A 14,707-nucleotide genomic window follows, 5' to 3' on the forward strand; every position below is an offset into this window, starting at 1 on the left:
CAGTATAGTAATTACTAATGTAATTGCTGCATCACTCAAAATATAACACGTTTATCATTCTAATTTCTTTTTTTCTGTTATTTGGAGTATGTTTCCTGCCAGAGGGAAATCTGTATTTGATTTCAGCCCACATGTTTGTTTGTTTAGTTATGGAAATGCCACAGTTGCTCTTATTATGCAAGAGAGTTTTCATACCTGTATCCTCCTTTACAAGGTATTCAAGTACTCCTTTTTTTCCTTTCCAACTGAAAATAGTGACACTGGGATTACACAGCTGATAGTGTGAGGTTGTGTTCTCAAGAAAGAGACACAAAAGAGACTCAAAATTCTTTTACAGTTTTCCTCATAACTTCCAGAACAAACTTCTTCAGGCCTGGATGATAGCCAGAGATCCGTCTCTACATGTGCATGTATAAAACCACTGAGTTCAAATTCTTAAATATCTTTTTTTCTTGGTTGTAGAAAAATATTACTTAGGCTGCTTTTTTTATTAAAAGTCAAGTCCAGTTCCTTGGTTCCGCAGAAACAAGCTTAAATATGTCTTGGATAAAGAGGCACTTTATTAGAAAATGGAAAATCAAGTTCTAAAGACATATGATAAGAGTGCTAACTCTGTGGTGTACATTGAATAAGAAATTGTCATAGTGCACATTTTTGTATCTTTGTAAAACTGTATGTAGGTATGCGGTTTACATAATTATGGTACTCCAAAAATAGCTTAATTCTATGTATATTCAAAAAGTATCACATCTAATTGACCTTAAATTTTAAAAAATATGAATATATTATTCAGGACACTTGCCTCCCAGTAGTGAGCAATATCATGGTGACTTTTTTTTTTTTTTAAGATGCAGTAAGGAGATTCAAAAATAGGCTAATTCTACATCTACAAAGTAGATTTCAAGAGCTGAGCTAGTAATTTTAGATCCCCCTTTTATATTGTGAGAAAAGGCGAGTCATTTACCTCCTGTTAGATTTCTACAGGAGGCTGGGATAAGTAGCATCCAAGGCTCCATTATAAAGCAAACCTAGTGAGACTGGTTCAGATAAACTGCACCTTAAGTGGTTTGTTTTAAAACATTTATAGTATCAACCTTAAATATGCCTATAGATTGTTGCTGTGAATGTATTTCTTAATACTGGCCAGACTTTAGGACCTTCTAGTACCTGCTGCTAAATATAGCTGATCCAACTTTGTTCCTGTCACAGTGGAATAGAATCTTATGTTTCATCTTTGAAAATTTGAATTTTGAATTTAAAAAGTATTGAGGGCAGGTTTTCGGGAAGTGGCAGAGTGACACAGAAAAAAATAACCAAGGCGAATGGAATGTCAAGGATACACAGGCTTCTGCAGCATTTCACTCAAAAATTAAGTGTGTTAATGTGAAAGGTGTTACATAAAACCTATGCATGTTATGGAGGTTCTCCAGAAATGTCTCCGTATCAATATTTATGTTTTATTAAAGCTAAAAAAAGGATCGAGAGTATACAGTATAAGTATCTACAGAGACATAGTTTTCTGTAAAACATTTATTTCAGAGAGCTCTCCATTGTTCAAATTACTCAAAACTCATATTAAAATAATTGCTTTTCTTGTTCTCAAATCAAGCCCTTGCCCATTTCATTTCCAGTGCTTCCAACTTGTTCATTACGCCTGAATAATTTTCTCTGGGTTTTAATTAGTTTTATTAACTCCTTCTAGACATTTTAAACACCATTTCATCTTTCTCTATTTTCAATCTAAAAAACTTTCTTTTTCTATTTTGCTGGTTTAATGCTGTTCTGTTTGCTGGGGGCAGGGGGAATAACTTTCAGCTTTTGATTGCTTGTTATTTTCTGCAAGTGTTACATTGTATCTGTGGCACTTTCTCCTTTTTGTAGAACTGAGGGTTTTATTTTAGTGGTAGCAGTGGCAACAAGCTTGTAAAATTAAACTCTTAGAAGTTAAGATATATGCTGGCACAATTAAATTATGCTATTTAATCATGCTGTGTGAATCTATTAATTGTACAAGATCATTTTAGATATCACAAGTTAGACAGCAGTTAATGAAAAGTATCCTTATTTGTACACTACCCAAACTTTACACAGCACGTATTTTCTAAATTTCTGTTATATGGGGAAGTATTATTCTGAGTTAACTGTTGCAAACTGGAAACATAGATATGGGAAGGAAAGTATTTTCAAATGTAATAATTTGGGGTGTTTGGCATGGGAGAATCATGTGCTCATTTTCTGAGATGATGAATATTCACAATTTCCACAGACCTTAAGTTAGGTACCAAATCCTTACCTCTTCTGCAAACTCTGTTCTGGAAGACTGCAGCTGGGGAACCATCATTAGGGGAACACAATTAGGAAGAAGAACATGAGCATTAATTATTGCTTTTTATGTAAGGTATTTCAAAATTGTTCTCAGATTTAAATGTATTTAGGAAGTAACAATTCCTAAGTCCCAAAAGTGTAAAATCTGGATACTCTTTTCATCAATTGTCTTTGTCAAGGCTGGCCAGAGAATTACCACCCGAAAATACACAGTGGAGTATTGCAGGAGTCTGAGATGAACAAGATGTGAGCTCCGCTTCGCGTGCTGCTGAAGTCATCCTATTGGTGCTGCCTGTATATCCAAAAGGAGAGAGGTTCTGTTACAGTCCACTAAGACATAATTCTCATGTATCCGCTCAGAACAAGACTAAAGCTTGTGTGTAGCACCAGTGCTTTACATAAGTGGATACGTGGATACATCAGTGAGTTTACTTCAGTGTTAACTCTGCAGTGGGGCTGCTCCTACGTGCTGAAACCCAGACATTGATGAGGTGAATCAAACCCGCCAATACCAGCTAAGGAAGATGCCATTTGACAAAGCTTGATCAATTAATGGCGTATTCAGCAACCTTAGCCAGGTCTTGCCACATTTCTTGGTGACAGCAAATGTTCAGGCCTACTTTAAATCCTGCTTAACCTGGGCTCAGTTTTACCTTTTGGCAGCTATAGCGAGTGGGTTGCTGATGGGTGACACGGGTGGAAACTCTGGAAGTTTTCATAGGATGGTCCCATGGAGAAGTCAGCCTCTTCTCAGTAAATTCCTATCAATTCTTTATCAATTGTTGATTACGGGAGTGAGCTACACAGGTTAATTTGTAGTACGTGCATATGCCACCTTGAAACTTTGCCACACCATGTATACAAACTTAATGTTTCTACATCTGCTATGAAGTCTGTTCATCATTTTAACCGGTATCACAGTATTCCCTGAAATCCCCCTGTTGTTTATATGCATTTGCTTTCTCTTATCTGGTACTTCTCTTTGTCTGTCTGCTTTTAATAACTTGTTTTCTTTTCTCTTATATAATAAATTCTTCTGGCAGGAGCTATTTTGTTTATGTTTATGCTACACCAAACACTGTATTATTCTGCTCCCAAATTAGGAATCCTCCAGGCCTATGATAATACAAACATGATATGAAATATGCCACTATCCGACCTACTGCTTCATTTAAAAGTTGTTTTACAGACTGCAGCCTGAACTGATAGTAAACAGCCCACATTCCCCACCACCATTTCATTTGCAGATGCCTTCCAAGTTACTATCTGCTCTTTTTGCCTCCAATTTCAAATACCATTTTTACAGTAACAGATCCTTTAAGCTTTTTCATTTAGAAAAAGAGCATATTTCCTAATTCTGAGCAAGGTACCTGTCTCTCCTTCCCTTGCAACCACATTCCTTAGTTTGTGCACAAGGTTTATGCTGGATTATTCATGTTATATTAAATTTTCACTAAATGAGTTAGTCTGTATTATTGGTGAAGATAATATAAAAATAATTTCAAAATAATATTTTTTTTCTAAAAACAAGATAAATGAAAGCAGGAGTGAACTTTTATTTCATTACGGCTATTTTTAATCTAGACTTTTATTGTGGCTGTTTGTCTTTCATGTGGTGACATCCAAAATATGACTATAAATTGAGCATACCTTTTATGATTATAAAAATACATGGTAATAAAGTATTATTCTTGTAGTTTTGTTTTTTTGTTTTTAATTTATGAAGAATTTTGAATGTGTGATTATTTTGTCTGCTTAAACTCCTTTAATTCTTCGTATGAAATGGAAGCTCACTGCAAACGTGTCCACTAGAAGGCAGTGCTGAATATATAAAAACCAGCAGTTCAAGAGTTTAAACTTGCACAGCCTACATACACTAACAAAATCTACGTCCTTTTGTTGATGAAATAGGAAAATAAACAGGAGTTGAGCTCTCCCAAACATCATTTATTAGCTAGCCATCAACTGCTTATTTCAACTCACATTTGTTCTGTCCTTCCCCAGGACCTGAGATTGCTTGGAAAAAATTCACAAATGTAATTTTTCCCTTCATTATTAAAAATGGGCACTAACTTATTATCATGTCATTGTAACTAAGCAGTTAAACTATCTCTATGTATGAGCAATCCTAGGTAATTTTCTTTTCCTATATTTTTGAAAAAAAATGCTAAAAAAATTGTTCTGTAACATTGTTGACAAGTAAAATTGCATATTTAAAACTTGTACTTGAAGATCAATGAGTTGTAAAACTTTTATAATACGGTAACTCTGAATCCAGGGACTTTTCAGATACAAGATAGCTTTATATGTGAGGTATCAAAATAGTAAAAGCTTGTGGAGCTTCCCTTTGTTCCATGACAAGGTTGTGTATCCTTCCTGTTCAGTGAGTGTATCAAACGCAGACACCTCAGGTACTTAGTTGTTACAGCCTCGGTGGAATTACATGTAATAATTTACTAACAAACAAGTAATCTGGCATTTAAGAGGTTTCAGTGTTCCTATTCATCACATTAGTAATCTAAGCAAACTTCGAAAAAGAATAAAAGAGCTTCCAATGCAGCTCTTCTATGACTTTTTTTTCTGACTTGCTGAAAATGGAGGAGTCCTGGCTGGGTCATTACCTGGCTGGGTTTGAATTAATTATTGGGATTTTGCTTTCAGGGTTTTTGATTTGAATATGAAACTACACTTGAAGCTGACTATAGTAAATAAGCTGTTGTTTGTAGTTTTCATGCTTTAGCTTATATGCATGAAATCCCAAAGATATTATGTGTTGCAAAAGTGCAGTAACAGAGTTAACTCCAGAGAACTGTTCAAACACTGTATATCATCTCTGTCCGCTGCATTAGGAAAATGAGAAAGCCACGTGAGGGCACTGTGCGCAATGGAAGGAAAGTTGGCAAGTTCCAGAGGAAGTCATTTTACTTCTACCCATTCATGATTAAGAAATACATTTGTTTATGCCATCAGCAGTCAACCAAACAAAACACTACAACCAGGCCAATATTATTCTAAACCCCTCTCCTTCCCCTTTAGTTCAGAAATTGTGTAATTGCCTTCAGAAAGTGATTCAACCACCTTTTTTAGCAGTATGACCACTTTTTATAAAAGTTACATAGATCATGTGCACCATAGTAAAATCATATTGAAATAATCCTCACAAGGAGATGCTTGTAACACAATGAAAGAGCATTGCTCAACAGATACTGTGAGAGGAACGAGTCTGCTTCTTTTTGTTTGCTAGGCAAAATGTTTTAGACAAAGTAGTCATGTAAATCCTGAGTGGTTCTACCACTATACTAAAAATGTAAACCCCAGCACACTGCTCTCTGACATCTGTGTGTGGGGTATGTATAAATACACAGCGATGGAAGAAAAACATTTGAACTCGGTGACTGCACAACCCTCAGTGATGGTGAATCTTAGACAACACAACTTAGCTTTGAGACAAGGTTGAATTTACAGAGCTGTTGTTTCCAGGAAAAGAAAAGGAAAAAAGAGAAAATAATATCTGTCTTCACTAAAACATGATAAATAGGAAATGTCTAGTGCCCATTTCTAAACCATAATTTTCTAAATTGAACTAGACATCATTCCACTGACAGTTTCCTCAGGTTGGGTTTTGGGTTTGGTTTTTTTTTGAGAAATTATTTTATAAATACATATATTTGTCTCTCAAATAGTTCAGTAAAACACATTTTTCATACTTAATGGAGAGTGAAACTTCCTGTAATGTGCAAAAGTGGTAAATAAAGAGAATGAGAAAAACTAGTTCACAAATCAGCCAGCTGGCAAAATAGCATCATCAAGGAGGTAGATTAGTTGAGCTAGCATTTCATAAAAGAGATTTCCTCTGCAGGAAAAAATATGTTGCTTTAGCCATTTATGTGTATTACTGGTAGATTAAGAACTAACAGCTCTTGACATGAAAGATATAGAAAAGCCCTCTTACACTACACTACACTGTGAATAGCCTGATAATCTCCTGTTATACCAAATACTGTATCATTAAATTATTTTTCACTTGTATCTCTTCCTTCTCTTTATAGCTCCCAGACACCTTTACTTTGCATCTTGTGAGCTCCATTTATTTGGCTGCGCTTGCTTTTCATTTTTCATTCTTGCTCTTCACTGTCATTTGCAACCATCTAACACCAACAAAAAAATCTGCTCCCCCATCGAAAACAACCTGTAAGTGCTAGAAAATCTGGCCTACAGCCAAACTGTTAACTAAATGCAAATTCATCTTAGTACCTTTTTCATATTTTCATTGCATATTTTTGAATGAATATGAGATCTTTATATGTGTTTCTCTTTTACTGCATTATCTGAATGGTTGATGTCATTCACCTTTATGTGAGGTAGTTTCTCAATGTCTTATTAGTGCCTGCCACATTATTGCATTGGCTTACTTTGCTTTACAGGATACATTTTTTGCAAAGCATGATCGTATGCAAACAGTTTGGGGTATGCACATTCCCATGGTACAGTATACTCACATTAAGCTATTTGAGCCTTTTTAAACCTTTCAGGAACCTTGTCACATCGGCAAACTCTGTTTTCTGGGTATTTCTTTTAGCACGGCCTATTCAGAAGACTTTTAATAGTACAGTTTTATGCATTTAAATTTTAAATAGAACTCGAGCAGTTGTTTGGAAAGTGACACCAGTCAATATTCATGTTATAAGTACAAAGTAATGTTTTATACAAATCTTATACTTTTCATGAAAGAAGTTCAAAGATCTCCACAAACAGTAATAAATTGCAAATGGTTAAGAATACTATGAAGTATGTATTATGTTCATGTTATGAGGAAACTATTATATAAAGTTCATTAATCAGCAGAGGAAATGAGAAAATTACATGTAATTGATCTCAGTCACTATTCTTTTTTCTGCTGCAGCAAAAATACCATCATGCATATATCCTGAACTCAATCCTTTACATGTTTCAGCCACCTTACACTGTTAGCTAGTCAGAATATTATTTTTCCACTATAATAATTTCTCTTATGAAATAAGTGACAAATGAGTACACAGCGATTCATAGAATATCAAGTTATTTGCTAAACTCTGGGTTTCCCCATTTTTTCCTTCGCTCTGGCTCCAGTGTGTGGGGAGACAACAGTGCTGGAGACCTGATGTAGGAATGGTAGATAAGAGAACAGACGCTGATTCATGTCAATTCTCCTTCTCATAAAAACACCACACCAAATATCTAACTACACATTCACAAATCATTTTAGTTGTTTGTGATGTTGTTCAAGCAGTGATCAATAATGTGACCAATTTAGCTGCTGGTGTACTCTGTTTTAATTTGGCATGTTTTGGTGCAACAGTAAGTACTTCTTCTTTCCCAACATAAGGAGGACATGGAGCTGTTGGAGTGAGTCCAGAGGAAGCCACGAAGACGATCAGAGAGCTGGAGCACCTCTCCTGTGAAGACAGGCTGAGAGAGTTGGCATTGTTCAGCCTGGAGAAGAGAAGGCTCTGGGGAGACCTTATAGCAGCCTTCCAGTACCTGGAGGGGCCTACAAGAAATCTGGAGAGGGACTGTTTACAGGGGCATGGAGTGATAGGACAAGGGGTAATGGCCTTAAGCTGAAAGAGGGGAGATTTAGATTAGATATAAGGAAGAAATTCTTTACTGTGAGGGTGGTGAGGTACTGGAACAGGTTGCCCAGAGAAGCTGTGGATGCCCCATCCCTGGAAGTGTTCAAGGCCAGGCTGGATGGGACTTTGGGCAACCTGGTCTAGTGGAGGGTGTCCCTGCCCATGGCAGGGGGGTTAGAACTAGATGGGCTTTGAGGTCCCTTCCAACCCAAACCATTCTATGATTCTATGACATATGAGATACTAGTGTATCACTTGTGATTCCTGTTTAGTTTTTATAAAATTAGATTTCTGATTACAAATCTTAAAAAAATAAAAAACCAAAATGAAACAACAAAACACAAACAAACCACCTTGAAATGTTGTATTTCAGACTGTACATCTGTGCTTTGGGGTGTAAAATATTGTAGCATTAAAGCAAGTTATTATTCCAAATCAAATAATTACAAACCCAAGAAAATCAAAGTAATGATATTTTAAAAAATGGAACTAGTACTTGATACTCCCTTCAACAGTAATAACTTCCAAGCTTTCCAAATAAAAAGATCCTGTTATTTACATAACAAAAGGCAGTGCTGAGGTACTGCAAAGCCTCACAGCTGTTAGGCCAGACTTCTCACTAAGCCATACCTGGGACTCCTCAAGGCTATTTCCTCCTGCGCCTCTGGCTGCTGCAATCCACAAAAGTCAAGGTGGTACCTTAGCCCAGCACTAATTTAGGCAGTATCAATTTTCAGATGTTCCAGTCTTGCACGGTAGTGAAAAAAAAGAATAAAAGGATCAGTGATTTGCTCTTATACTACTCATACAGCCACTGAGTCCTACTTTCATCTTAATGTAGTTTAGGAAAGGAAACATAACTATATATTTGTAATCTTACAGATGTGTAACATTTTTTAAAATCTATATACAACAACAAAAAACAATTTACAAAGCTTTTACCTTTTACAATATTGTTCAATATTTGCCTTTTTAAGGGTGTGCCATTTCTGTTTCCATTTGTAAGCTAACAGAAATGCATATTTTTCTTGCATTACTAGCAGTTCATTAAAAAAGAATAGTTAAAATAAATGATTAGTCTTATATTTTACATTCACTACAGTATTTTATATTTTATACTTACTACAGTGTACTTCTTGCCTAATCTGTTCTCTGTTTTAGACGGATCAGGATTCTGTTGCAGCATGAGGGTATTGGTTACTTCTGACTTTCATCACCCTTACAAAATAAGTTGTGAAAACAGCGGCTGTGTGTTGACTGCACTTTCCTGTCACCACTCTACAAGTTCTGCACTTGTCCTTCTATTACTTTAGGGGCAATGAAAGAGCAGAGGTAGGGTTATTTAATGACCAGCTAAAACTTGAGTGGTCCGCGAAGAGATCTGTGGGGCAATTATTTTATGGTAATTCAGTCTCTTCTAGGATCATATACCCAGTAAGGAATTAATTTATGACCTATGACAACAATTAAAAACATGCAATCTTTAAGGAGACAAAGATGTAGACAGCAAATATCAGATTGCATAAGTGAAGAAAAACAGAACGCTGTTAGAAAAGCCTAACAGTGAGCTTCATTAAGTATTATGTGAGACTACATTTACTTGGACATCTTTTAGCTAAGCATTCAGTGGGAATTACTTCTGGCATAATAAACTACCTATAAGTTATCATTTTCTTTATATAAATAACATTTAGGGCATTTCAGACACAAATTGAATAAAAGTTTTTCTTTAACCTAAAAGTTATATTTCATCATTCCTAAATGTTTAGGACGTGTAGGTGTGGAATGAGCAAAAAGAGATATATGTAACATACCAAATGGCTCTAGCATGAAAAAAAATCACAAAACATTTAAACATCAGTCAAGATGGCAATACTGGGATCATTTCTATAATGCATAATCAAAGCAAAATTATTACATATCAGTATTATTTCAAATAGAATGCAAATCTATTTTTCTATAGTCTAACATATATTACCGTTGAATGTCTGAATACTAATTAAAAATACATCTACAATATAAGTAGCAGATCCCTTTTTCTGACTTGACTTATGCCGTGACAATCTATGAACTTTTTTAGAAGAAAACTATACAGGTGTTTCATAAGATTATAACTGAAATGCACCAAGTTCTTGTAACCCTATTCCTTCAAAAATCTATTTAAAAGATAGCTGTGAAGACCCAGTATGTAAAATTAGCTGTCTGAAGATTACATAGATGGCATTCATATTGATGTAATATGCGTTGGTGAAGTATTTACGTTCTCTGCAAAGGGCATCGTGTTTCTTTTGGTGTCAGTGCCAACTGAAGCAGCTCCAACTCTCTGCTCATATACTACGCCTCTTCAGTTGAGGTAGTACTTCTCTGTGTGACGGTGCAGCAGACCAGACTTTGGCATTGATCCCTGTTGAAAGAAACGTTCTTTCTTGATACATTGTTTCTAACTTGAATTACTTCCCCAAGCAGGGTTCTGGGTTGCCCAAGCAGTGGTATTGATGTAACTGAGGAGTGGGAATAAGATGCCAGAGGCAACTGCGGGTTGCTTAAATTGATGTTGTTCTTCCAGTTACACTTTTAACTTCTCTTTCAGAATTTCTGACTTTGCCCACCAAAGCCAAAAAACAATGAAAAAGTAACTGCTACTGAATCATTGATACTTCCTTCAATGTGCAGGACACAGCATTAGGTTGGACGTTTCAGGTCAGTGAGAAAAGACGACCCAGGTGGTTGCTCCAATGGCAGTAGAGCCTGAACTTCAAATTTAGGTTCAGTACCTCTTATGTAAATCATGACAATCATAAAGAACCCTGACCTGTCCGGTCTTCTTATGGATTGCTTTTAGTCTTAGCATTTGAAATTAAATGAGTTCATATCAGGGACTGATACCAATTGAATTAGAACCATTTTAGAATTATTTTAGTTAAAGTGATGCACTTTGTAGCGAGGGTCGTTTTGGCCTCAGCTAACAATTGCAGCACCTCAACCCTTGCCACGTTTCCTCTTCATCGCCCTCCCCTTCCAGCCCACCAGCCCTGTGGCCAGACCAAACCCTGGCAGAACTTGATCAGCTTCAGTAAGCCATGTTGAGAGCTGAAGCTGTTCAGTCTTTGTATCACCAAGGTCTAAATCCCTTTGGCAGTTCACTCAGTCCTCTGATACGCTTCATTAAATTATCAGAGAGGTATAAATAGTAATAAATTCTTGGTTAAACATTTCAAAGCTGCTTATGACTTACCTGAAAACTAATAACTGCTTTTCCAAATCCACACGGTAAGAGTTCCATGGAAATTCTCAGCTTGTTTATAAATAACTCACTCCAGTGGTTTCTGTTATTTAACACACACATTCAAAATTTCTTCCTGTTTGTAATCAGATTTCTACCTTCAAAAACATTTTTGAGGTGCTCCTAGTACCACAACAGGTACTTTTGGCTTTTTGAGTAGACTAAGCAAAGACAGAATTTCCTCCAGAGGCTTCAGCAGAGTTATTCTCAGTAGTTTTATACTTGTCTGGTCATTTAATTATCTTATTATTGTATCAAATATTTTCTAATTGACCAGAGGTTTTCTAGTAAAGCACATCTTTTGATGAATGGGCATAACAATTTTGTACCTAATGGGTTAGCTGTCAAACCAGAAGGTTATTAATTGTGGGAAAAGAAACTCCTACCTAAACCCCTAAAAAGACACATAAAATATATGCAACAAACAAAAGGAGGGAAACAGAACTCAAAACAGGAAGGAGATGTTGTTCAATATTTCAACAAAGGAAATGTAGGATGAAAATTGAAAACTTGCATAAGCAATAGGGACATTAAAAATGTTGTATTCTTTGCACTAGATTGTGATTTTGATAGCTGTGTTAAATAATTTCGGTGAGGCACATTAACAAACTTAAATGCTTAAAGGCAGAAACCTTTGCAAATAACTTATCTTTGACTTTGTGAAAGATGAATTAGAGAGTTATTTGGCTTTTTTTAAACACAGGAAAGCAATACCTAGGTTTTCTTCATTCCATTAATAAGACAATATTTGACCTGTACAGACATATTACCAATCCTGACACACACATCCTCCAATTCTTCAATCACAATGAGTCATGTGAAATTAACTTGGGGTTTTCATTCTTATTTAGCACACTATTGAATAGCTTCTCACAGAAAGAAAAAAAAATACATAAAAATGGGTAAATATGTAACTTCACAATATAAGTGATGTATAGATCTGTACTTTAAAATATACTGTAGTATAATCCCTTCTGACACTACTATGTGAAATACTGAACAGCAGTAAGACATACTAGGTTAAAACACCACTAGTAACAGAGTTTAGGGCCCAAGCATTTATGGCGGGTTAATATTATTAAAACCGAGAATATGGGTCTTATACTTCCTGGAACGAGAACTGCTCAAACATACAGTACAAACCAAACGTGACTCATGACATTTGAACGTCTCCTGTGGCAGCGAGCGGGGAAACACGCACGTAGCTCCCGTTCGTTATCTCTTGGCAATTTCTTATTTATTTAGCCGAATAAATACAGAATACGATGTCCTACTTCAAAAGGAAAAATATGCAATACTAGGACTAACTGATCTAGGGGATGTGCTTTCAGCAAATAGAATTTGAAACCAAGCCGCGGGCCCCAGCTCCGCGGCCTGCCGGTCCCTCAGCAAGTTTCCTTGTACCTCACTACTCCGGCACCGCCAAGGCGACAACCACCGGTTTGTGCGGCGCCCCCTTCCCTGGGCACAGCTCGTGGCAGGCGTCAGCCTCGCCTCAGCTGGGCTCTGCAGGGAGGCCGCTCTGCCGAGGGCCAGCGCGGCCCAGCCAAGCGCCCTTATCGGCGGAGCCCGGCCGGCACGGAGAGCAGCCGACACCGCGCCCCTGCTACCGCACACCTCGACTGCAAACCCCGTCCGGGGAGCATGGCCACGCTCCTCGGCCGACCACTGAGGGCGCCCCGGCCCGAACAGAAGCAGCCCGGCCCCCGGCTGTTACCCGGCTCCACACGACCTCCGTGAGAAGCCGCCGGGCCACCACCCTCCCCTGGGCGGAGGTGAGGCCCGCCCCTCCCCCACTTCAGGAGGCTCGTCCCGCCCCCCAGCCAATGAGAGGCACTGCTGGCAGCCCCGCGGCGGCGGTTGGCCAGCGCGCCAGCCGTTGGGTGCCCTGTAGCCAATCCGTGGCGCCGCCTAAGCCCCGGCTCCTCCTCCTTCCGCGGCCGCTGGGGCTGGGAGTCGCCGCAGACGCCATTTCCTCAGCGCCCCCGTAGCGGCGCGGCTGCATCAGCGCTGACGTGAGGCCGACGTGCGACTCCGCCCGGCGCAATCCCCCCCACCCCCTGTGACGGGGGCAGCACGTACAGGGCGGCGGGTGAGTGCGGGAGGGGGCGGGGACACGTGTGCGCGCAGCCCGACCCCCTGCGGGCCGGGAGCGGGGGAGCGCAGAGGGCAGCGGCTGGCCCCAGCAGCGTGGAGGGGAGGGCAGGGCAGGGAAGGAAAGGGGGGCGCTGTGCCGCTCGGCTCAGCCCCTGCCGCCGGGAGCGCGCAGGAAGGGGCGGAGGCGCGTCCCCGCCGGCGGCCGGGAGCGCGCCGCGCTCAGGCACGGCCGCGCAGGACCCGCGCTCCCGGCACGGCTCTGTCGGGCGGCCCCGAGGCGTCTCCGCAGCCCGGAAAGCAGGGCGTGGGGAGCGCCCTGCTCTGTTACAGCCCGAGAGCCGATGTGCAGGCTGTTGCTCAGGCCCTTCCTCCGGAGCGGGGCTTAGGAAGGAGACGGGCTCGGCTCGCCTGTCGGCGGTCCGGCGAGGGAGGGGACGGTGCACTGTGTCTTTCTCTTGCAGTCAGGGGGCCCTGGGACGGCAGGTCCCTGGGGCCTCCGGGGTGCTGCCCCGGCTGCCGGCAGGGTGCCCTGGCGGAGGGAAGAGCGCTGGCCGTGGGGGGTTGGCCGTGGTGCCTGCTGGCTTTTCCCCCAAGTCCGGTAGGCCAGATTACATCCTTGCCCATGGGCTTTGCCGAGCTGGGACAGGAAAATAGGTGGGAGAGTAGCACAGTGGGCGTTGTGAGTTCTACATCTTGCTTAAAGTTTGAGGGTTTTGCCTGCATCCGCCACTGCTGTGTCAGCATCTTACTTCGTGCTGAGTGGAACAGCATGACTTGCAGCAGTTAAACGATTCCAGAGGTACTCACACTTAAATGATCCTCTTACCTATTCAGGGACTGGTTGGACTCTTCTAAATGGGGACCATGTGTCTTCTTCACAGCAGACTCAGCACTGTCTTGTCCGGATTATTGAGATGCAGAGTGACGGGTAGCATGCTTGTGCTTACAGTAACAGCAGGTTGGGTTTTTCATTTTCTTTGAGGGTTTTGTTAAGATATTCTAGGACAAAAAGGATGGGGAAGAAAATGAGGAAACACATCAGAGTTTAGGAGACACAAGAAGCTTAAGTTTTCAGTATCAGCAGAATACTAACAGAAAGATTACACTTTAAGAATCTGGTCTCTTGCAGTGTTGCTCATTTTACCTGGCTGAATGCTGTGACCACTTGCCAGCTGGTGTGCTTCACAAAGCAGCGTAGTTGTCCTGGGTTTCAGCTGGGATAGAGTTAACTTTCACAAGAAGCTGGGAGGGGACACAACCAGGACAGCTGACCCAAACTACCCAAAGGGATATTCCATACCATATGACAGTATTGCTCAGCATATAAGGGGGGGAACTGGCTGGGGAGGGGGGGAAATCACTGCTTGGGGATGGGCTGGGCATTGGGTTA

At 40.0% G+C, this 14,707-nt stretch overlaps 1 protein-coding gene and 1 long non-coding RNA gene across 17 annotated transcripts in view; one reads left to right on the forward strand and one right to left on the reverse strand.

The window, feature by feature from the left end:
• Nucleotides 1-2,407: 2,407 nt before the first annotated feature.
• On the reverse strand, nucleotides 2,408-14,538 carry LOC129202694 (uncharacterized). Of its 5 annotated transcripts, XR_008575799.1 has the most exons (4): nucleotides 11,173-12,981; nucleotides 9,061-10,341; nucleotides 8,568-8,684; nucleotides 2,408-2,617 (listed from the first exon to the last, which is right to left on the reverse strand). It is a non-coding gene; the product is annotated as an uncharacterized LOC129202694 (long non-coding RNA). The 5 variants fall into 5 exon arrangements; XR_008575798.1 differs by having other exon boundaries at nucleotides 8,568-10,341; XR_008575797.1 differs by lacking the exon at nucleotides 2,408-2,617 and adding an exon at nucleotides 4,379-7,760 and having other exon boundaries at nucleotides 8,568-10,341.
• CREM (cAMP responsive element modulator) overlaps nucleotides 13,199-14,707 on the forward strand; it is a 41,784-nt gene continuing 40,275 nt past the window's right edge. For 6 of the 12 annotated variants that reach the window (XM_054816026.1, XM_054816023.1, XM_054816025.1 and 3 more), the window contains exon 1: nucleotides 14,159-14,275. The gene's annotated coding sequence lies outside the window, so the exon portion shown is untranslated. Of the gene's footprint in view, nucleotides 13,313-14,158; nucleotides 14,276-14,707 lie in introns of those variants that run through there. The other 6 variants (XM_054816024.1, XM_054816033.1, XM_054816031.1 and 3 more) reach the window with 3 other exon arrangements.

The sequence above is a fragment of the Grus americana genome, chromosome 2, assembly GCF_028858705.1.
Source record: "Grus americana isolate bGruAme1 chromosome 2, bGruAme1.mat, whole genome shotgun sequence".
NCBI classification, from domain to species: Eukaryota; Metazoa; Chordata; class Aves; order Gruiformes; family Gruidae; genus Grus; species Grus americana.